This window comes from Micropterus dolomieu, linkage group LG17 (genome assembly GCF_021292245.1).
Source record: "Micropterus dolomieu isolate WLL.071019.BEF.003 ecotype Adirondacks linkage group LG17, ASM2129224v1, whole genome shotgun sequence".
NCBI lineage: Eukaryota > Metazoa > Chordata > Actinopteri > Centrarchiformes > Centrarchidae > Micropterus > Micropterus dolomieu.
This window is the reverse complement of record NC_060166.1, coordinates 31,005,349-31,029,079: the sequence shown is the minus strand read 5'-3', so window position 1 is coordinate 31,029,079 and position 23,731 is coordinate 31,005,349. Positions and strand designations below refer to the sequence as shown.

At 39.7% G+C, this 23,731-nt stretch overlaps 1 protein-coding gene across 1 annotated transcript in view; it reads left to right on the top strand.

Moving 5' to 3' along the window:
- The window catches only part of cadm2b (cell adhesion molecule 2b), a 213,347-nt gene continuing 189,616 nt past the window's right edge, over window positions 1-23,731 (top strand). The window contains exons 1-2 of the mRNA XM_046073852.1: window positions 1-337; window positions 2,376-2,431. The gene's annotated coding sequence lies outside the window, so the exon portion shown is untranslated. The remainder of the gene's footprint in view (window positions 338-2,375; window positions 2,432-23,731) is intronic.

Here is a 23,731-nt window from a genome sequence, read left to right as displayed (position 1 = left end):
CGTGCTAGTTAAGCTTCCGCTGCCTGCCTCAATCTGAAATGTCAGGGGTGTGTTTTGAAAAGCAGAACTGCCCATTAAAAACTTCTGTAATGTTGCTTCAAACTCCCGCTGCTACCATTGCTGCTGCTTTTGTTGCGTTTTGTACGTTAAGATAGCTTGCCTGCGGACAGTCTGAACATGTTTTAGGATGGATTTTTGGGAGAATGATCCTTTTTGGAGCTCCCTGCTACTGATTTTTACCTCCATTCATCAACTGTTTGACATCTGAGCCACAAAGATGAACCTCAGGCCAGTAGCTGGCGTTTGTGTCCTGCTGTCATAAGCTTCACTTAAAAAGGTAAGTACTGCCTGTGTTATTAATTATTGTGTGTTAATGCTCTGTGAAGTTGCATTAGTAAGCTAGGAGGCTAAAAACACTGCAAGTTGTTTTGTGGGTTTGATGTAAAGTTTTTAAATCTCTGCTCTTTGCTGCTGCTATGTAGCTTCATGCAATCTTTGCATTGGAATTAGTTGTGGGTCACATTCTTGTAAAGTTAGTGGCTGAACTCATTTTGATTCTTTTTAGGTACCTGCATTGTGATGCTTTCATGCTATTGACTTCAGCTATGTAGTGAACGGTGTATGTGAAATATGAATACTCAGGTTTGATTATGATTTGTTATGGCCTAAAGTGGTAATGAGTTGAGTTGGGAGGTGATGAAAAGATGCTCTGACAATATGTCAGTGTGGAGTGCCACATCTTTCAAATCCTGACCGAAAAGCATGGGGAAAAAATGGTTTAGTGGAGAACAGCACCATGTTTCAGCTAATAGCACGAAGCATGACTACCCTTTTAACAAGTTTGTTCAATGTAGTCAAATCTCTAATGCTACTCATTAATAGCTGTCATTTCAAATCAAACTTCATAGTTCAATGTAAATCAGATTTGTGGAGATTGGAGGGCCAAACGTTAGGCCATTTAAATAAAAAACACGAGAGACGAAGTGCTATAAAGTGGGGAAAAAAAACTAAGACTTCAGTGTTTTTGATTTTTTTTGTTTCTCCCTTCAGTCTCTTAATGAGGTGAAATGCATGCTCTATTGTGTTAAGGTCAGGTGATTGACTTGGCCAGTCTAAAACCTTCCACTTTTTCCCCCTGATGAAGTCCTTTGTTGGTTGGCAGTGTGCTTTGGGTCATTGTCCTGCTGCATGATAAACTTCTCTGTAAATTGGCAGACAAAATGTTTCTGTCCACTTCTGAATTCATTCTGCTGCTACCATAATCAGTTACAACATCAATAAATATTAATGAGTTGTTCCAGAAGCAGCCATGCGCGCCCAAGCCATGACGCTACCTCCACCATGCTTCACAGATGAGCTTGTATGCTTCGGATCATAAGCAGTTCCTTTCTTTCTCCACACTTTGGCCTTTCCATCACTTTGGTAGAGATTAATCTTGGTCTCATCAGTCCATAAGATTGTGGTCCAGAGCTTTTGTGGCTCATCTCTGTACTACTTTGCAAATTTCAATCTGGCCTTCCGATTCTTCCTGCTGATGAGTGGTTTGCATCTTGTGGTGTGGCCTCTATATTTCTGCTCTCTGAGTCTTCTTCCAACAGTGGATTGTGATACCTTCACCCTGCACTGTGGAAGTCGTTGGTGATGTCACTTACTGATGTTTTGGGGGTTTTCTTCACAGCTCTCATGATATTTCTGTCATCAACTACTGTTGTTTTCCTTGGCTGACCTGTTCGACGTCTGTTGCTCGGTACACCAGTACTTTCTTTCTTTTTCAGGACAGTCCAAATTGTTGTGCTTGCTATGCCCAATGTTTGTCCAATGGCTCTGGTCGATTTTCCTTCTTTTCTCAGCTTGACAATGGCTTGCTTTTCTCCCATAGACAGCTCTCTGGTCTTCATGTTGGTTTATCCTCTTTAACAGGAAGTCTATATATAGGTTTGAACTTGGACTGTATATTAGAAAAGATTTGAGTGAGCACTCTCAAGGTTGACTTGCAGCTTGAGTAGCACTACTCAATCTGCAAGTCAACCTTGATAGTGCACACACACCATGCTGTGTCTCAATTTGTGTTCTTCCATACTTAAGCACTCAAAACAGCAAGTGTTAAGTATGTTCACTATGGCAAAATGCAGTGCACTACGAGTACCTCGACAGTGTAGTCATAACTAGGGCTGAAACGAATTGATTAAATCGATTAATAAAATGCATCGACACAAATTCTTTGCATCGATGCTTCGTTTAATCCATGTAACTATTTAGCACACTGTTTCACACGTACTTTTATTACTGTCGCACATTCAAGCTAAAGAAAACAACTCTGTAATGTGTCACTGACCGTCCACCGTAAAATGAAACTTATGTCGCCTCGGCAACAGCACGACGGCACCTGATCAGAAGACACCCGGTGTTCTGCCAGCGGACCACAGACAAGGTAACAGCAACTTTAGCATTTAACTGAAATCATGATTGTTGAGTTGAAGGCTAGCCAAAGTAAGCCGCAGTCCTCAGCTGAAAATGTGAACACGTGTTTGTTGTTCTCCGTTTTGGGCAGTGAGTTGTACCAATTTTAACTGTGCTACCTCACAGTCATGAGTTAACTGGCTGTCGGGGAGCTGCAGCTCTCTCTTTAGCTCAGACAATCCCTGCTACCTGCGTGTGCTAATCCATCCTTTCACCCATATTCTTTGTCTTTATAAGTGCTCTCTTTATAATAACAAACAACAGCTGTTTCGTGTGCAGGATCGCTCATTTCCCGTTTCACATTTCGCGTTTGTTTTCTTGACAAAACGTGGTTTGGAGCACAGCGTCGGGTGACACAGCCCGTGTAGTGTGTGTGTGACCCCCTGTCACCAATCAGTCACACAAGACTCCCGTCACATGACGGCAAGTTGTGTAGTGTGAACGGCACGGCCATCAGCTAACGCTGAAAGTCGTGTAGTCTGCACACAAGGGACACTGGACACTTCTCAACCTCAATGATTGCCAACTTGGCTAAATAGCAAGCACAACTACAATATAATGTATCAAATCGCGTGAGGATACACATGTGACAAAGTCCGGTTTTCAAAATAAGGGGATAACACAACATGTACAGTATGGAAATAAGATTAATTGGATTAAATTCACAGGAAGTATTAAACTGATAACATGTGCATTAAAAAAAGTAAAATAAAATGTTAGGGAAATTGCTTACAAATTATTTGATTTAGGGTTGCTGGAAAAACATTAAATACATTTTACATAAAGTTTACTTTCCTTGCTGTTTCATCACCATTTATATCTAAATGGTGTATTTGTGATGAAATTGTGTACTGGGGCACAAAATTGTTAAGAGTGCAAAGTTCTTTACAGATCTAGCCTCTTTTATTTTGCTTTTAAAGTTCACCAAATTAATGCACTAAACTTTAAAATGTACACTTTTTTTTTCTTGGGCATGCCCCCGAGGATCAATGCCCACCCACCATAGTCTCCTGTGGGAAACACTACTATCCTGTTGAGATTCACACTCGCAAATATGTAAATGGTGTACACAGTGTACTACATGGAAGTGTACTAATGGAAGTATCGGCAATGAGGCACAGCTAAATTTGTATGAGCAGATTTAGTGTGTAAGGGAGGACCGAATCCTGAGTTTAACTGATGATCTGAGCATGCAAGTGGAATTGTTTAACTACATTTAAGTCAGAAATGAGGATTCTCATTCTTGTGATGGTCAAAGGTGTTTGTGCTGACTTTTGGAAATCTGAAGAAGTGTCACCTGTTCAGTTTGATCGTTGAACTTTCAAAATAGCAGTGCTGTTTTTTAACCACCAGATTGAGGCAAAGAGCAGTGTTTGGTGTCTGTAGCCTATTATCCATAGTGGCTGTGTTAGCTTTGTGTTTAATTTTATTTCTAGTGTGGTTTTGTGAACCAGATGTAGGGTCTGCTTATTTTTTCCTTTTTTGTGGATAATTTTAACAGAGAAAATCATTGGAAAACTCATGCCACTTCTAAACTGAATGCTGCTCGCAGAAATCTAATGAGACTGGTACGGGGTGGTGGGGTTTACTGTTATGTGATCTGACTACATGTGGGATTTAAAAAACTAAAAGTTCAAACAAATACTACTAGTAATAATTAAATTTTCATGGGATATGGCTATAGTTAGAATGAAAACATTTTCAGAATAGGAATGGTGCAAATCTGACATGAATAAACCTAGTTTCCTAGTCACCTAGTTAAGTGGATCAGTTGGATTGGCTGAATTTGAATCTACAGTGCAGATCATCCACATGCCCACAACTTTAAATTGTAGGCTAAACAATAAGGCATATACACTCACCTAAAGGATTATTAGGAACACCATACTAATACTGTGTTTGACCCCCTTTCGCCTTCAGAACTGCCTTAATTCTACGTGGCATTGATTCAACAAGGTGCTGAAAGCATTCTTTAGAAATGTTGGCCCATATTGATAGGATAGCATCTTGCAGTTGATGGAGATTTGTGGGATGCACATCCAGGGCACGAAGCTCCCGTTTCACCACATCCCAAAGATGCTCTATTGGGTTGAGATCTGGTGACTGTGGGGGCCATTTTAGTACAGTGAACTCATTGTCATGTTCAAGAAACCAATTTGAAATGATTCGAGCTTTGTGACATGGTGCATTATCATGCTGGAAGTAGCCATCAGAGGATGGGTACATGGTGGCCATAAAGGGATGGACATGGTCAGAAACAATGCTCAGGTAGGCCGTGTCATTTAAACGATGCCCAATTGGCACTAAGGGGCCTAAAGTGTGCCAAGAAAACATCCCCCACACCATTGCACCACCACCACCAGCCTGCACAGTGGTAACAAGGCATGATGGATCCATGTTCTCATTCTGTGACTCTACCATCTGAATGTCTCAACAGAAATCGAGACTCATCAGACCAGGCAACATTTTTCCAGTCTTCAACTGTCCAATTTTTGGTGAGCTCTTGCAAATTGTAGCCTCTTTTTCCTATTTGTAGTGGAGATGAGTGGTACCCGGTGGGGTCTTCTGCTGTTGTAGCCCATCCGCCTCAAGGTTGTGCGTGTTGTGGCTTCACAAATGCTTTGCTGCATACCTCGGTTGTAACGAGTGGTTATTTCAGTCAAAGTTGCTCTTCTATCAGCTTGAATCAGTCGGCCCATTCTCCTCTGACCTCTAGCATCAACAAGGCATTTTCGCCCACAGGACTGCCGCATACTGGATGTTTTTCCCTTTTCACACCATTCTTTGTAAACCCTAGAAATGGTTGTGCGTGAAAATCCCAGTAACTGAGCAGATTGTGAAATACTCAGACCGGCCCGTCTAGCACCAACAACCATGCCACGCTCAAAATTGCTTAAATCACCTTTCTTTCCCATTCTGACATTCAGTTTGGAGTTCATGAGATTGTCTTGACCAGGACAACACCCCTAAATGCATTGAAGCAACTGCCATGTGATTGGTTGATTAGATAATTGCATTAATGAGACATTGAACAGGTGTTCCTAATAATCCTTTAGAGTGTAGGTATTAAATATGTAAATCGAATGTTGTTCTGATTAGTTAAATGGTCACCAAATGCTCCCTACAGAGGAGCAATATATTCATTAAGTATTTGTTTTCCTTGTGTTGACTTCAGCTTTGAAGACAGGACCCTGGACATCTAAATGTGGGTGTGTCCTGTCACAGCTTCTAATCAAAAATGGTTGCTGAAGCAAAAAAACCTCAGAAACAAGCATGCGGGATTGCATACTCAAATCTGATTCTGCTCGAAACCATGCCTGTGTACACTCACACGCTGACTTGCTGACCGAGTAGTTTTTTTTTAGTAGTTTGTCTTGTGCTCTTAAATCTTTTTTTCATCAATATACTTACATAGTTTATGGATGTTATGGTCAAGCGGGAACATAAACAAAGAAAAGATAGGACCAAAAATTGAACCCTGAGGGACCCCACAATTTATATCTTGCAAGAAGGATGATAAATTGCCTACAGTGAAAGAAAAGATTCTATGGGAAATAAAGTAGCTGAGCCACCACAGTGCTGGATGTCTGATACCCACTCAGTGCTTGAGGCAGTCAATTAAAATTGCATGATCTACAGTATCAAAAGCCTCACTGAGGTCTAAAAGGATTAAGATCGAACATTCCCCAGCATACACTGTTAAAAGAAGGTCATTTGTTACTTTAAGAAGGCCTGTCTCAGTTATATGTATCACTTTAAAATTGTTTTAGGGAAATTTTTTCAAAGAGAATTGGTTTAAAATGTCTTTTTAAAAAGTGTAGCTGCAGTTGCTGTACTTCTGAAAACGATGGCATCTAGACAAGGTATGTTAAGGCGAGTTCCTTCAAAACTGGACAGTAAAGTGCTCTATACAAAAGTTGAGTGTTATATGAACAAATGGCACCAAATGTAGAAGGCTTTTGCATTCAAGTTCAAAATGTCAACCTTTATATTCTGTAAGATACATTCTACTTTAAAAGCTACTGAGATGTTTGACATTTGATTATAAAATAATGAGCCCTCAGTGACCTAACTGGCACAGTGGTTAACTATGAGGTCTATCTTTACTCAACAGGACTCTAGAATTATGACAATTCTTTCATTATGCCATAAAAGGCAGTTTAATAACCTTCCATTTAAGTTCAGCCTTTACACTTTAAAGGCCTCCCTCTCTGGCCTCCTTCTACTATTCAAATTTCTTGGCTGCTTTGATGGAGGTACGTTACAAAGAGCGATATGATTATCTCCAGATGTCTCAAGTTCAGGTCTGCAGAGTGTGAATTAGTTGTCTTTCCCTCTTTGCCCTCTGAACCAGTGATTTGCTTGCAAGGCCTTTTTGAAACATTTCAAATGTTTGAGGAAGTCACAGGAGGGAGAATTGAATGCCCAAGTGCCTTCAGACAGCAGTGAAAAGGCTTTACATATGACTTTATTTTTTTTAAAAGAAACAAGGTCACATTAGATACAAAACTAGAAACAAGTATGCAGGTCCTCTTGCGGTTTTCATTTGCCTTTAATGGTACATTTACATACATTACATTTACTCATTTGGCAGTACTGGGAAGTGTCATAAAGACTTCTGAAAATAAAATCTGAAAATTCACTGAGGTACAGTTAAAAATAAAATGTGAAAGTCTAGGTGCATCATTTTAGGGGTGAAATGAAGCACTAACATGTACAGTTGCTTTAGATTAACAAATATGCTATTGTTAAACAATACTTTATTTTTTTACAGAATAAAAGACTCAAGATGACAAAATGCAAAGCGTTTTGATTTAGTAACTGAATTTAAGCGGGTTTAAGAGGATGAGCACTTCAAAAATTTCAAATCACACAGTTCTTGTAAAATTATACAATAAAAACAGCAAAGCCTAATGTGTGTTTATAAATTAGCTACTCATTTATGGAATGAGGAAACATATTTTGCACCACAAGACTGCAGAGCAGATTTTTCCCCCAAGCTATCAGACTCTTAAAGAGGTGGTATTATGCTTTTTGGCTTTTTCCCTCTCCTTTTATTGAGTTATATATCTTTTTTGTGCATGTAACAGGTTTGCAAAGTGAAAAAGCCCAAAGTCCAGCCCAAAGGGAGTTCCCATCTCCCACAGAAAGCTCTGCTCTGAACCGCTTGAAAACAGCTCGTTTGTAGTCCAGCCCTTCGCTTTCTTTACTTGTGACATCACAATGAAAACACGTCATAAAGCTTGCCAAGCGGCTAGCGGGTCAGGCACGCCCTCAAACCAAGCTAGTCTGAGCGGAGGCCCTTTGGCTCGACTCGCCTTTGTTTGGGTTTCCATTGTAGAAATGTTGTACCTGTACCTGCTTCCAGGTACTTTTTTTCGTATCACCTCACCTCCATCGAGGTTCCAAGCGAGCTGAGGGGTACTAAAATGTAACGTGAAAACACGACAGTCTGCTGATTGGTCAGAGAGAATATACACTATTCACTGCATCATCATTGCTGCGCCAGACAGAGGCCAGCAACAGAAAGTTTTATATTTTACAGTTTTCATATGGAATTTCATCACTAAATCCACTTCTGAGAAGTTTTGAAGTGAGAAATCAACTGTATAGATTTCGAATATTGACAGTTTTACGAGAAGTGATGGCAGAACAAAAATGTGAGTTGAGGAGCTCCGCAAGTAGCTGCGGGGGATGCCTGTGCCAACCCGCGGGAGGAGCGTGTGAGCCCGCTCACAGAGCCCTCTGCTCTCGCCGTCACACAGACCGCTGCAGCAACAACGGCAGAGGAAAATACAAATGGAAGGTTTTCATCCAGCTTATCTGTCTTTACATTCTGAGGAATGTTGAAACGTTTTAACTTAAAAAAACAGAAAGCTGTGTGTCGCATTGAACATTACGTCGCGGCAGTTGTGTGTGGCGTCGCTATGACGACAAGCTACGTACTGTCTCTGGGTACTATCTGCAATGGAAAACGGAGCAGGGTCGCGTAGAGTCGAGTCTATCGATTTGCGCTATGGTAGCATTTTTTGGCAAGGCAGCATGGATCATCTGCACACCGGCAACAGTTCAACGTTTAGTCCTGATGGTAAGATGTGGAACAATGATGTTGTGGACTAGTGAGTAACTTATACCATCTTCTAGGTTACAGTGGCAGTCTGAAGCGGCTTTGATTTGGATCACACTACCTTGTTTCTTACGACCCGCCCTTCTCTGCTTCTGACTGGCTAGTAGTCCTTACCTGGGAACAGCACAACTCCCAACAAAGATTTTGTACAAGTAAGATGCATCACTCTGTAGCTCAAGAGCGGAGCGTACAACACACAGGGTGAAAAGAGGAGCTGCAGCAATGTGCAGTATGAGGGGAAAAATATGGTGTTTTTTGAAAATTAAACCATGTAAACCTGTTCTGGTACAACACCTAATTAAGATTTTGAACCTGAAAATGAGCATAAGACCACCTCTTTAAGCTCAAATTCATCCTCAGCACTGCTTCATTGTTTATAGTTTATTTCTGTTAACCATTTTTACAATTGCCTCTATATTAATGTATATTATCTGCTATGTAGCAGAAGGGAGTTACAAACTAAATTTCACTATATAACCTGTAGGGATGGGTATCGCTACTCCATACCTTATCGACGGAAACAGACCAGTATCAAGTAAAATGGAAACGTCTCCAGTCAAACCAGTACTTTTGATTGATACTACTATCCTACTTTTTGTAACCAGATCACGGCAAAAAATTACTATTTGTATGGTTTTGCTTGCAGCCAGACAGGCAAACAACACACACTGAAAGAAAGAAGAGCACGCCTTTTTTTCCCCCCCCTTTTGTGCCTGCACCATAAACTGTCCATGCGTAATTTTTGCTCACCATCAGCTGCGGTCTCAGGCATGTTCGTCACTTTTGCAAGTTTATCACGACAAGCTTGGCTTTCCGTTGGTTACATCTTCTGGTATCATTTAACACTTCTCTGTACATTTTTATTTGCTATTCACATCGCTTGTCACTGATTACTGTATTCCGTCACATCAATTAAACGCTTTTGTGGCGCAGCAGCGATCAGCTGATTTTACTCAGGGAGCCTCCTGCTGCGGCTGCTTCAAGTGTAGTTGGTTTGATCGGCTGGATGTGCAGCCTCTCTTTTCCTCTGTTTGTGTCTTTAGTGTAGTTAAGTGACTTGTTTAAACTGACTCCTTACTCGTTTTATACTTGTTACTGTTGTTTTTGGAGGAGGTTTGGGACTCACCAATAAAGTAAAAAAGCGCTCGTGGAGATCGTTCAGTTTAATGTTCGAAAGTTAACAAAATTTTACGTTGTTTACTTTCAACACACGTATCAAAAATTACCTTAAATTTGTTTCCCACAACTTATTTGCTCACTAAACTATTTCACTCCTCTCATTCAAATATTAAAAAAAAAACTCTCAAGCTGTAGTCTTTCCCCTTATAGGATAATACTACTCCAATCCACTTTATAGGATAATACTACCACTGAAGATGACCTAATTATGATAAGGAGCAATCTGATACAGTTTCCCAACACTTGCACACAGTTTCCCCACACTATGCAAGTTATTTGAAACAAGAAAAAATAAAACAACCTTGCTTGTTCATGACAACAATAAAATTATAGGCTACCAATCAATTACTATGGCTTCAATAGGTGGCATTTTATGCAAGGTATCAAATGAAGTACTAAATTGGTATCGGTATCACTTTAAGGATACTGGTTTTGGTACTGGTATCGTAAAGTTTTAAACGATACCCAACCTCAATAACTTGTTATATTGTGACAAATAAATCTACCTACCTACCTACCTACCAAACCTGGTAAGCAAACAATAGGCTAAGAGCAAATGCTAGTGCTTTTTATGCAAAATTATTATGCAAGCCCTCAAAACTTAATTTCAATCTTGAAAAAAACCTTTTAGATTATTAGAAATGTGACATTATATTCATCCCATACTCAGTGATTATAAAATAATTGTGACACTGGCATGGAAGGATATAACTGCAGTTATAATATGATTGTGATGAAATATTATTCAGTACAACAAATCTTTCATCAGTCCATTCATTGGTACTCATCCCGTGGTGGGTTGCAGGGAGATCCTATCCCAGTATGCATTGTGCAATAAGCAAAAAACATGCATGTCTTTGGGCTATGGAAGAAAACTGAAGTAGAAATGAACAAGGAAATGAGAAGGTCAATGCATGGATTTAAATTCCACAAAGAATGTTATTGACATCTTATTAACCAACTTTCAGGTTAAATAGATATGTTTGATATTATGAACATGTTCCTGTTGATACCTTGAAAAATGTCAGAACTCTAATTTGCTTCTGTCTTCCTCTAAGGCTTTGTACTTAAGGTTTACACTGTAGTGTACAGATACTTACTGGCAATTAAGCGGGGAGTAACCCAGACAATATTTGTTGGTTAGTTGCTGTAGTTGGTTTTAGTTAGTGGTCAGTGCACTTAGCTGGGGGTCATAGCTCATTTGGAAAGGGATGCTTATACTCCCGATCAGCCTGAACATACATTCACTTTTAGTTTTTGGCATGTGTACAAACTCGGATTAACACAGGGTCATCATGGGTACATGTTGATGTCAACAACAACATTGCACAGATTACTGATGGGATGATCATTTACCTTTACCATTTAAAAAAAGTGATCTGGAACGACAGGGGTTAAAAATCTTGGCTGGTTCTGTTATTGTCATGAATGGTGCAAGTGGGGTAACAAGCAACAGGACCCAAATACAGACGCCAAAGCTGGTGCAGTTCAGTGTTTTTTCCACACACTAAAAAAGGTACAAAAGCTTATGGAATGGTGAGGCAGGCCAGGGTCAAAACCAGAGAAGCAGTCCAGTCCAACACAGGCAAAGAAATCTGGTAAGGAGCAGGCAGGAATTCAAAGTCAAATACAGTCATGGCCAAAAGTGTTGGCACCCCTGAAATTTTTTCACAAAGTATTTTTCACAGAAAAGTATTGCATTAACACATGTTTTGCTATACACTTGTTTATTCCCCTTGTGTGTATTGGAACCAAACAAGAAAAAGAAGGCAACAAAGCACATTGGACATAATTGCACACAAAACTCCAAAAATGTGCTGGACAAAATTATTGCCACCCTTAACTTAATATTTGGTTGCACACCCTTTGGAAAAAATAACTGAAATCAGTCGCTTCCTATAACCATCAATAAGCTTCTTACACCTCTCACCCGGAATTTTGGACCACTCTTCCTTTGCAAACTGCTCCAGGTCTCTCATATTGGAAGGGCGCCTTTTCCCAACAGCAATTTTAAGATCTCTCCACAGGTGTTCAGTGGGATTTAGATCTGGACTCATTGCTAGCCACTTCAGCACTCTTCAGTGCTTTGTAGCCATCCATTTCTGTGTGCTTTTTGAAGTATGTTTGGGGTCATTGTCCGGAAGACCCACGATCTCGGACGCAAACCCAGCTTTTTGACACTGGACCCTACATTGTGACCCAAAATCCTTTGGTAATCCTCAGATTTCATGATGCCTTGCACACAGTCAAGGCACCCAGTGCCAGAGGCAGCAAAACAACCCCAAAACATCTTTGAACCTCCATCATATTTGACTGTAGGTACTGTGTTCTTTTCTTTGTAGGCCTCATTCCGTTTTCGGTAAACAGTAGAATGATGTGCTTTACCAAAAAGCTCTATCTTGGTCTCATCTGTCCACAAGACGTTTTCCCAGAAGGATTTTGGCTTACTCAAGTACATTTTGGCAAACTGTAGTCTTGCTTTTTTATGTGTCTGTGTCAGCAGTGGGGTTTTCCTGGGTCTCCTGCCATAGCGTTTCATTTCATTCAAATGTCGACGGATAGTTCGTGCTGACACTGATGCACCCTGAGCCTGCAGGACAGTTTGAATTTCTTTGGAACTTTTTTGTGGCTGCTTATCCACCATCTTGACTATCCTGCGTTGCAACCTTTCCTCAATTTTTCTCTTCCGTCCACGTCCAGGGAGATTAGCTACAGTGCCATGGGTTGCAAACTTCTTGATAATGCTGCGTACTGTGGACAAAGGAACATCTAGATCTCTGGAGATGGACTTGTAACCTTGAGATTGTTGATATTTTTCCACAATTTTGGTTCTCAAGTCCTGAGACAGTTCTCTTCTCCTCTTTCTGTTGTCCATGCTTAGTGTGGTACACACAGACACACAATGCATAGACTATGTCAACTTCTCTCCTTTTTATCTGCTTTCAGGTGTGATTTTTATATTGCCCACACCTGTTACTTTCTCCAGGTGAGTTTAAAGGAGCATCACATGCTTGAAACAATCTTATTTGTCCACAATTTTGAAAGGGTGCCAATAATTTTGTCCAGCCCATTTTTGGGGTTTTGTGTGCAATTATGTTCAATTAGCTTTTTTCCTTTTTTTTTGTTTTGTTCCAATACACATAAGGGGAATAAACATGTGTATAGCAAAACATGTGTTAATGCAATACTTTTCTGTGAGAAATACTTGATTTTCTGGAAAAATTTCAGGGGTGCCAACACTTTTGGCCATGACTGTATGCAGGTAAGGCAGGCAGAAACAGGGAACCAAGACATGAATCACTGCAGCAACATAACGATCTGGCAAGAAACAAAAGAAGACCGTGGAGTGAGAACAGGTGTGTAGTGGGTATAGTGGGTCAGTCAGGTGATAGGGAAATAAAGAAAAGTCGGAGGGCATATGGTGTGTTAGTGGAGAATAGCACTGAAGGACCAGGGAAAATAGAAATATGGCTGGAGAAAAGGGACTGGGAGACTGTCTCTGCAACACATACTCGTATAGAAACGACAGAAAAGGTTGTTATCTTCAAAATGACCTATGAGTGTTTTCTCCAAAATGACATATGATTTTTCTCCAAAATGACAAATGTTTTTTGGTCCCCATTGTAACACAGGGGAACAGGCACATCGGCCGAGGCCTTGGCCTCCAGTCACTTAGGTGAAGATCGCCTAATCATCTAATCACACAGCCTACCCACCACCTCCAAAATAGGAATTTTCTGGTTATATTGTATACTTGGTGTTCTCTCTGAAATTCCACATGGACTTCGTCACACGGCCGCAAGACGTCACTCTTAACATAAAATTTGGTCGTTTTAAGCCCTTCAACTAGCAACCTATGGTGTTGTTTTCTGGGTGGGGACCATCTGGACTGTGGCATGGAACATCTGATCGAGATTGTCGCCTGCCAAAATATCTGCCAGGTTGTTTGCTCACTTGATCCACTTTAATTAAAAATTAAGAAATATGAACATACTTGCTTTTATTTGCAATCACAACCGCTGCAGCTACCTTGGCCGCGATTTTCACAAGTTTGAAAATAGGTTGGTGGTCCCTCCCCCTTCCGCAATGTAGCCAAGATGGTGACCATTGAGGGTTAGAAGTGTCCAGTGTTCCACACTGAACGTTGACCGTTATAAGTACACCATCAGGGTAGGCATACTCATAGTGCACTGCATTTTGCCGTAATTGTCATTATGAACACACTTAGGCACTCAAACCCGCAAGTACAGAAGAATGCAAAATGACACTACAATGGGTCTGTGGACTCAAGGGTTTTCAGGGGCAAGTGGCCTGGGAGACGGGATCTCAAGCGAATGGCTTGAGGGCTGGACAGTGGCGGAAAAGAGACTTTGAATGGATGGTTTGGATGCAGGCTGGTTGCTTAAGGTAGGCGGCAGGACTTAATGCAAAGCTGGTGTGCTTCAAATTAGAGTTGTCAACATTCTGATGTGGGGGAAAAAATAACTGAGTCTGGAGGCAAGCTGCAACAAAGGCAAAGAAATCCAATAAGGAGCGTGCATGAATCCAATAACAGGCAAAAAATCAACCACGCAGGTAAGGTGGGCATAAACAGGGAACCAAGACATGAAACACACAGCAACATGACATAAATATTTGGCAAAGATCAAAGGAAGAACACTGGTATAAATGGTGAGTGGCTGGTCAGGGAATGAGATGCAGGTGAGGAGGTGAGTGGGGAAGTCCAGGTATCTGCAGAGCAGATGAGGCAATTGAGAACCGATGCACACATTCAATCTGAAAACGTTATGCACGGTTTTGCTAAGGTTTCTGGGTTGAACATTATCTTCATTCAAAATGGTGGGCAACGGTGTGCAACAGGTTTTGAGGTACGTTTTGGTGGGTGTGTCAGAGGTGTTACCCAGTCAGCAGCAATGTGTATGTAAACCCCTGCTATTAAAAAGGCAGTGTGCTTGCGTACACAATGGCAGGAGCGGACTGGCACAATAATTCAGGCTGGGAATTTGACTCTCAGGCTATCCTGTTCACATAAACCACCAGACCGCGGGTTTTTGTGGACTAACCCTATTTGTTGTAACAGGTACCAAACCAGGTAAAGTCTTTGCAACTATGTTCATCTACAGAAATTTGGGTTTTCAAGGTATGCTATGGCTATTGGTGCACCCTCAAAAAACTCCAGAGAAATAGCCTAGGTTAGCTGCACTAATCATATCACATACAAATGTACAAGCTAGACACAAAAAATAAACCTATGTTACACTTTTAAAGAATAGAAAGAGATATACAGAGTTTGCTCAAATGTTGAAATTTTATCTTTATATTCAAGCATCAATCATATCAAAAAACGAGACACGCACGCACGCACGCGCGCGCGTGCGCGGCGCGTTCACTGAACTTGAACATAACCTGCAACAATGAAAGTAAGTAGGCCTATTTGTTGTTTTCAGTCATGTGACATGCGCAGTGACCTGGAGGGCAAAACAACAGACCAACATCGCGACTCCCCCATAGAGACGCTGCAAAAGCAAATTTTATTTGACTGCTTATTTTATTTATTCAACTTTCAATTTAAGAAAAAGAAAGATATGAACACAAACTGCAAGTGTTGGGCCGCATTTCTGCCGTTAAAAATTGCAAACAAACTCAAAGCAACAGTGTATCACTTGCTTATTGGTTGGCAGGCAGTGGAAAATAATGTATTTTTTGCCCTCCAAGGGAGTGTTTTCCTTGGAATGTGACATCACGTGAAAACTAGGAATAGGCCTATAATGCAAAAGTCCAAAAAGAATAGCCTACAAAAAACTATTGACTGAACATTACAATGTTCAGTGACCGCATACGGTGGATGCGCCGACTGTCCTGCTTGCTTATTAAAAAAAAAAAGCTTGGTATGTTATCGCTGCTGCTGGTTAAGTTGACAATTAACGGCAAGCCAAAACGGCCCACAGGCCTCTCCTGACAGCCAGTCCGCTAGTGCATAACAGGGTGTTCAAGGCAGCACCATTTCATTTTTAAATAAACAGAAAAAAGGGAGACAGAGTGTGACAGTTATAGGTACCGTACTAAAAGTGGTTAAACATATAACATGTAGGAAGATGTTTTTTCATAATTTGTGAGAATATTTGCGCTCTGCAGGAAAATTCTATAAATATTATGATTTTTTTTATGTAGTAGTGTGTGTGTGTATCTATGTATGTAAAAAAAAAGTTTATCTCATGGCTCTCGATAAGAGAATTTATTTAACTGCTATGCTGACAATGACAAGACATTGTAGTTCCCTGAATTTGAACAGATTTTATGGAAATACCAGATAATTTTCTTCTCTAATCTTCTCTTTAACTATTAGGACTACTAGAATAAGGTTGTTGCTGCATACTGCATACAGCATATTAGTCAAGGATCAGAGGAATATCAATAGTGCTTTTAATGGTATATTTGCATCCCATTAAAATTCAGATGTGTATGCATGGATACATGCACATAAAATGTGAGCCAAGGCCTAAAATGAGGCTAGAAGTTGAATTTTGATTGCCTGATGGCTAAGTTTTATACCTGAGATGAGCATCATTGTTGCAAAATATTCTATTATTGTCAGTGTTCGTCACAGTCAGATGTGTTGACAGTGTTGTCAATAATTAGGACTCTGATTTGTGACAGCTGTCAATCAAAAGTCAATCAAGTTCAAAAAGCCTCTCTTACAAATCGCTACAAGATGATCCTTATCTGATATGAAGCATTGTAATGGAGGACGTATCCTGAAGTTTGTTGTAGTGCGTTGCGTTTTGTATGTGTAATTCCTGTGGGTCACAGTTGTTCCAACAAAACATGTTGGTTTTGATAAAATAGACGACAGAGTTTTGAAATATTTACAATGTGTTTTTTTTTAAATCCTTGCTAACAATAGAATGTCTCACTGCACAAGAATAAATCATTTCTTTTTAGTAAGGAAAATATTGTTATGAGATGCAGTAAGCCTATATCAATGCTGTTTGTTCATTTAAAAACAGCACAGTTAAGTTTTTCTAAATGGGGTAACAGGGAAAATGGCAACTTTACAAAATGTAGTTTCATTTAAAATACTTAAGAAATTAAACCTAACAGCGATTTTCTTAATGTACCAATATGAGTTAAAATCTATACAGTCTATGATTAAAATCAGTCCCAATCTATGGAGTATAGATTAATGTACCGAGTGTGGGGTGTGTGTGTGTGTGTGTGTGTGTGTGTGTGTGTGTGTGTGTGTGTGTGTGTGTGTGTGTGTGTGTGTCTGTCTCCTGCAACAGCCCAATTAATGGTGATGGCATTGTTCTGCAGATGAGGTGAGAGAAGCCCATTATATGTCAGTCTGACTTTGCCTCCTCCTCTCAGTGCCCCGATAGGGCTCTTCTCTGTGCAGACCTGTTTTGGAGTAATGCCACAGATGGTGATGAGCCTGTGTAATCCCTGTAGATTTCCATGGTTTATAAACAGCAAGACAAGCAGCAGGTCCCTCCGATCTGAACAAACACTTCTAAATCAGGGGGTGTTTATCATGCCTGTTTGGGGTGGAGGTTGTAATTATTGCAAACAAGAGCAAACATGCAAAGAGAAATGGATTTCACAGATCTAATTGATTGGGGAAAGAGCAGCAGATTTAGCTGCTGTAACCAGCTCCCCCTTCCCGCCACAGTACTGCATGAGACTATTAGATTTATTATAGCTTATAGCACCTGAAATATTCATAAGTTCAAATGAGATGCATTCAAAGTGATACACGGCACATTTCATTTCCTAGGGCTGAATCTGAAAAACTTAAGCACACTTGGAAATGGCTCATTGCAATGTACCTCAAAGAAAACAACAGATTTCTGGCTCATAATAGTGGAGACCATGAATGTAACCCTGCATGCACAGACGGAGTGTGTATCGAGATAATTGACAAATTCTTTGGCGAAATGAAATGCTGCGCATGCTGAAAGTAACATCAGTGTTTGCTTTCTGTCTGGTAAAAGAATCACAGCATTTTGATGTATTGCCTCACCCCTGCATAAAAATACATTATTTTTGTCAGGTGAATTCCTTCCCAATTTTTCCAGGCAACAATAGGAACACTGGGAAATTGGTTTGATCCATGACAAGTTGACATTTCATTTGTAGAAATCAATCAAAATCTACCTGCATAAAGGGCGAATGAAATGTGTCAAATGAAACAACAGAAATCAAAAGTTTTATGGGACTGGTTTTGGAATGGTTATCAAGTAAATGAGCTATATCAGAGTGCCACACAAATCACAGGAGAACTAATCAAGATTTGTTTCTTGCACTGTTAGTGAGAGGTAATACCCAGGGGAAATTATTACTTACAAGGCTAGTTTTGTTTTCTGGTGCTTTAATGTGAAAAATTAAACCGTACGAAAATTACAAATTGGAAAATCTATTTTGATTGACAGCTTCAGACATAAAAAATCCTTCCATTGTCTGTGTGTAGCGCTGAAATAAAGGCTTTATGTTAAGTATGCTTTTGTTTTTGTGGTTCACCTTGTTTTGCATGTACAGCAAGCAGAGAGTCATCTAAAATTAGCAGCACAGTTTGAGAAACAGCAGGTAGTGCACCCTGCTAATAGACTCTAGAGGTGAATTAGCCATTAGCTGAAAAGGCTAATTCACCTCTAAAGCAGATGTCTTTGTGAAAGTGAAAAAAGTGAAATTGTAAATGTAACACAGAGAGTGCTGAGAGGAAAATGTGTTGATTGAACCTAAGAAAATGTACAATAGTGGAGTACAGCCACTGTAAAATATTCCACTTTTGAGTAAATGTAATGCATTTGGTACCAAAATTTGACAATGGTTAATATATTTCAAGGGTTATAAAACTGGAAGATGATATATAAGTTTATAATTTGAAGTCTCGGTCATTTCTTTCACTTGATAATTCACATTGAGGTTTTTGTCTGGCAGAACGCCACCTTGTCCCCTGGGGTCTGGCACTGCCACTGTGGCAGCTTGTTTTGACCGAAGAGAACATATCGAAATACTGTCTTTAGGGGAGAGGAGCAAATGCCTCTTAATGGATCTGGTGTAACACCTATCAGGTCTGCAAACATAGCCATGGTTAGCACACAGCACAGCAACAGACTAATCACCCTGCTGTGGTCTGACGAACTGTTTGGAGACAGTCTGAACCAGCTAAAACATGAGTGGACTTTCATACAAAAAGTATAAACATTTAAGCATTAGCAGCATGTTATATACTATATTAATTTTGCCAGTGGGGTAGTTTTTTCGTCAAAAAAACATCATTTACAACTTAGCCTGAATGCATGTTTCTTTACATTCCATCACTTATTTATATCAGTTTATTTTACTTTGATGTGAGCAAAGCTTGTAATTGCGTGTACCTCAGTCATCATATTTTCTTGATGAAATTTTTATCTTTGTGTGAATTATGTATTAGTTATGCATAATGCACTGATGGAATTCCTGTTTTTCTCCAAAAACAAAACTTATGAAAGTATTTTTTTATTTTATTTCACTAACTGCCATAAAGGCTATATGATGCTTGTATTTAGCAGGAGAAAATCATTTCCAAACACTATAATATTTTTTACAAACACTACTGATGAAAACGTTACAGAATAAGCAGACCTCTCTGTTTAATGTGTTGACCACAGTGTATTACGGCACCCACATGAATCACTCTGTTTAAGTTGAAATGTTTAACAGCAGTCTCTCACTGGTTTGCAAAGAGTGTATTAGTCATTCCTTTAAATGCCTGAGGCAAGCTGTAGATTCTTAATATACTGGAGTGGACGCCAGCCACCAGCTTCAGGAGGAGTGGTGATTGTAGAGGCCTGTCAAGAAACAGGTACGGTAATGGGGTGTGGGAGAAAAAACGGATGTGTTTTTTATTAGACAATATGCAATCTTCTCACACATTTGGCTGAAGTTGAATATTTTATCTGCAGAGAGAGAACAGATAGGCTCAGTTAAAGGGTATCAAGTTTATAGTAAATTGAGCTGTGTCATATCACGATGATTGTTTATCTACTTTTCAGTGGAATCACAAATATTACTATTGGGAAAACTACCACTTGTTCTGGTTTTGATTTCGGCATTATTGCCAGAATCAGGGTTTACCAGCAGCTGCAATACTCTGTAACAGCATAGTGGGATTTAGCTTTTTTAGCTAATTAGTTTTTTAGCTATTTTAGCTATGGTCAACATGAAATGAATGATGAATCATTTTCAAAACAAAATTGCATTTTGAAAAAACGCGATTAGCTAATAGTGAAGACAGCGATTAAAATGTAGGTTAATTAAACAGCGCATCTGACCTGTTTTAAACAGTCATGCAGTAACAAATTCATTCCGTTGTCATCCTTGTGTGACAGATCTGTTTGCCAATCACAAGCTCCCTGCACCTCCTGTTACAGTCGTACTCACCAATCAGAGTGGTCACAGGCAGTGGCTGTGCCGAGGTTTTGTCTGGAGTCAGCTCGCACTGTAGTGTTTCAGCAGTGGAGCGTTTAGCCCACATGTTGTTAACGTGTTGTTAATTTGTAATTTTTTGTTCTTCAACTACGGATAACAGCTATGTGAGCCCGTTCCGTTCCACTCTCTGCAGGCTAACAACGTTACATAGCCACATGGAGCATTTCAGAATATGAGCGTTTTGCCTGTCTGATTTTGCTGACTTGTTCAGATTTTGCTTATTTGTTCAGTTATCCTTGATTTGCTTCTACTATGGTGAAGTAGGCTATGTAGTTAAATTGTTTCTTTTTTTGTCTGTAGTCTTTTTTTTTAACTGTGTTTATTGTTGATGTACAATCGTGAGTCTGCAAAGTGTGTTTTATTTTGAAAACCGACTGGATTCTCTATCCCGTTCTGTGTCTGACTTCCTGCCTGGTTCATCTGCTCTGCGCTGCAGGATGTGGATTCCGTCAAAAATAGACTGGCAGTGAATATTGAACATTGTTCAGCACTAATTAACATCTTTTAAACGTAGTGTGTAAGTTTTAGTGCATCCAGAGGTGAGGGTTGGGAATTGCAACCAATTGCTCAAGTCACTGCTCACCCCTCCCTTTTCAAGCGCGGAGGAGAAGCTACGATGGCTGACAAGCTCTGTCGGCTCTTGTGCTAAATAATACGTGTGGTCCTCCGTTTGTCCAAATTTCATGTCTCTTCTAACAAACCAGACAACCACTACTTCTATTGCTGCTACTACTACTTCTGTTTCTTTTTCTCCTTTTCTTTGTACGTATTCAACGTAGTGATGAAACGTGCTCTGTAGAGCAGTTTGTCCATTTGGGCTACTATAGAAACATGGCGGCGCACAGTGTGTGTGTATATAGAAAAGGCTCATTCTAAGGTAATAAAAACATAACGGTTCATTATGTAAGGTCTTTATACACCACTGAAAACAATTATGTCTATTATATTGCATTTCTGTTATAGTTTGGTGTGTTCCGTTATTGCTTAAAATGATAATAAATTATAGTTTTATTTTTTAATCCTCTATATCCAAATTACAAAGAATATTGGTTGTCATTTTTACATTATTATTCCAGATGCCAATTTATAAAACATGTTCAAGAAGCGTGACTTAAATCACAAAGTCTGTATGTCATTCTGCCAAGACTTTTGCAGCTCTATCACACTTGCACTAGTGTGTGTGTGTGTGTGTGTGTGTGTGTGTGTGTGTGTGTGAGAAATAGAGAAGGATGACAGAAACAGAGAGAGAAGGACAGAGGGAGAATATGATATCAATACTAAGATTGACTCAGTAGGGAGAGGATGTAGAGGCAGAAGCTGGCACGCTCAGAAGATTGGCAGCAGGTAACAGATGGTCAGGAGGAGAAAGGAAACATGACCAGGATGTGTAGTTATGCAAAGATAAGCAAAGGAGGTGCCGAGAGTGCTGATGAGCTATGAGACACGGGGATCATAATTCTGTGTATAACATAGCTATGCAAGTATCAAAACTTTTGGTGAAGCCTGCTGTGTCAGACTGCTTGGTGCAGACTCCGATCCAGTCAGTAATATTAAGACAATGTCTGTAAACCCCTCACACTGCCTTTAAATATCTGCCTCAAATCAGGAACACTTCCTCAATTGTAAGGAGGGGACCCAGAATCTGCCCAATTATCCTCTAGCGTGGGGTTAGCTGATAGTGGGGTGCTTTTTCTTTTTGATTGATGGCGCTCTTTAGGTTTCATATATTTAGATGTTGTACATCATATGACATAATTATAATATCAGTGTCATTTGGGTTAATGTTAGAGCTGCTAAATGTCTTTGTTTACTTTTTATAATTGTGATGCAGTGGCCTTGATGACGTTTAAAGTGGCATGTTATTTTATTCCAGACATCACAACTATCATAACACTGAAGCTTGAATCTTCAATTCAAATGAAAATATTAAATGTCTGTATGCTAATCAGGGTGCTTTTGTCTGAGCTGCATAATGACAACACATAACAAAACTGAGACCGGGGACTTAAAATCTCGCTGTTTATCTTCCACAAGTCCATTTCAAAGTGATTCCGGCCCCGATGAGCACCGAGTGAGAAATCCACCATGGGCAGCTAAATCCTGAAATCAGCCCATTTTCCATGCAGTGGTCTGTGAGAACACCAGCTGCTGTGGGCTATCGTGGACGTGAGCCCTAACACAAAGCACTTCACTCTGCATAACCAGGGCACTAGGTTTTGTTTGTATCGGCAAGGATGGAGAGGTGGAGAGGGAAGCGTCTGCTGGAATATGCCTCTGTACTGGTCTCATGGGGTTGGTGTGTGCCCTTGAAAAGACACTTGGTTTGTAAAGTTAAGACAAAAGGGCAATATTGATTGAATTATTACGGCGCCACGCTTCTGGAGCTGTGCAGTAATGATACAGTAATTACTATTCACCTCTTCTGGCCCAAAGATGACTCATCTTTCAGTAGTAGTTTCAGTAGAAAATAAGGTGGAGGAGTCTGTTATGTCACCATGTTTATTTAACATTTAATTTACAATTAATGAACCATACTACAGTTCTTCCCAGATATCAGTGATACAGCAGTGCACTGTGGTATTTGCTGGGTGTCCTTGTAAGTACTTCTAGATTAAATGGTGCTAAAATATTTGACTCAAGCACAAACACACTCATAGCCAGAGCTGTAATATATGTCAGGTTACTTGAGAGCTGAGGAACAATGTTGGATAATAGGGCTTTTAAAGAATATTGTGCAAATATTTGTATTCTAAGGAAAATCTCAACTTTCGCTATATATTAGAATACTCTGAGGTTTTGCTTTGCAGTTTGTTGAATTATATTTTCAATAATCTTGAGCAGCAGAGTGCACTGTAGTTTAATTGTTTGAATAGAGCATTGGTTCTCAAACTTTTTCACATCAAGGACCCCTAAACTGACACATATTAGACTTTGGACCCCCATTTGATAAGATTTTGTCCCAAGGTCCCTCATCTGATTGCATTTTTGCTTTTAGATGTTTTATTACAGAAAGTGTATGAAACCTATGACCAAAATAGTCATACATTCTGTCTTTGTGTTACTTATGGATGGAATTATGTTCCAGATGTGAGAGAGTTACTCAGCAAAATGAACCATTAAAAAAAAGACTTTTCCCCTAAGGTTGGTGTAGGGAAGGCGATTCTGGCCGAACTGCGAAGTAACGTAGAGAGTGCTTAAGTCACAAATGGAGCTATAGCCCTCAAAACAAAGTATACTTTTATAAATCCTAAATTGTGTAATTTTTGTTGGGACTGAGAGATGTTGATTCGAATCTGTTAATTTGGGGTACTGGTGTGTGATGTTGTTGTACTGCATTATTTGCTAATGTACATCTTTAGCTGCTTTATCTTCAGCCACACTAGCTAATACTACTAGTAATTTTAAAAATGACCACTAGGTAAACTACATAAACCTTTTCCAAATCTAAATTCACTTTATCAATATTATAGAAAAATGTGGAAATGATTTTCATAA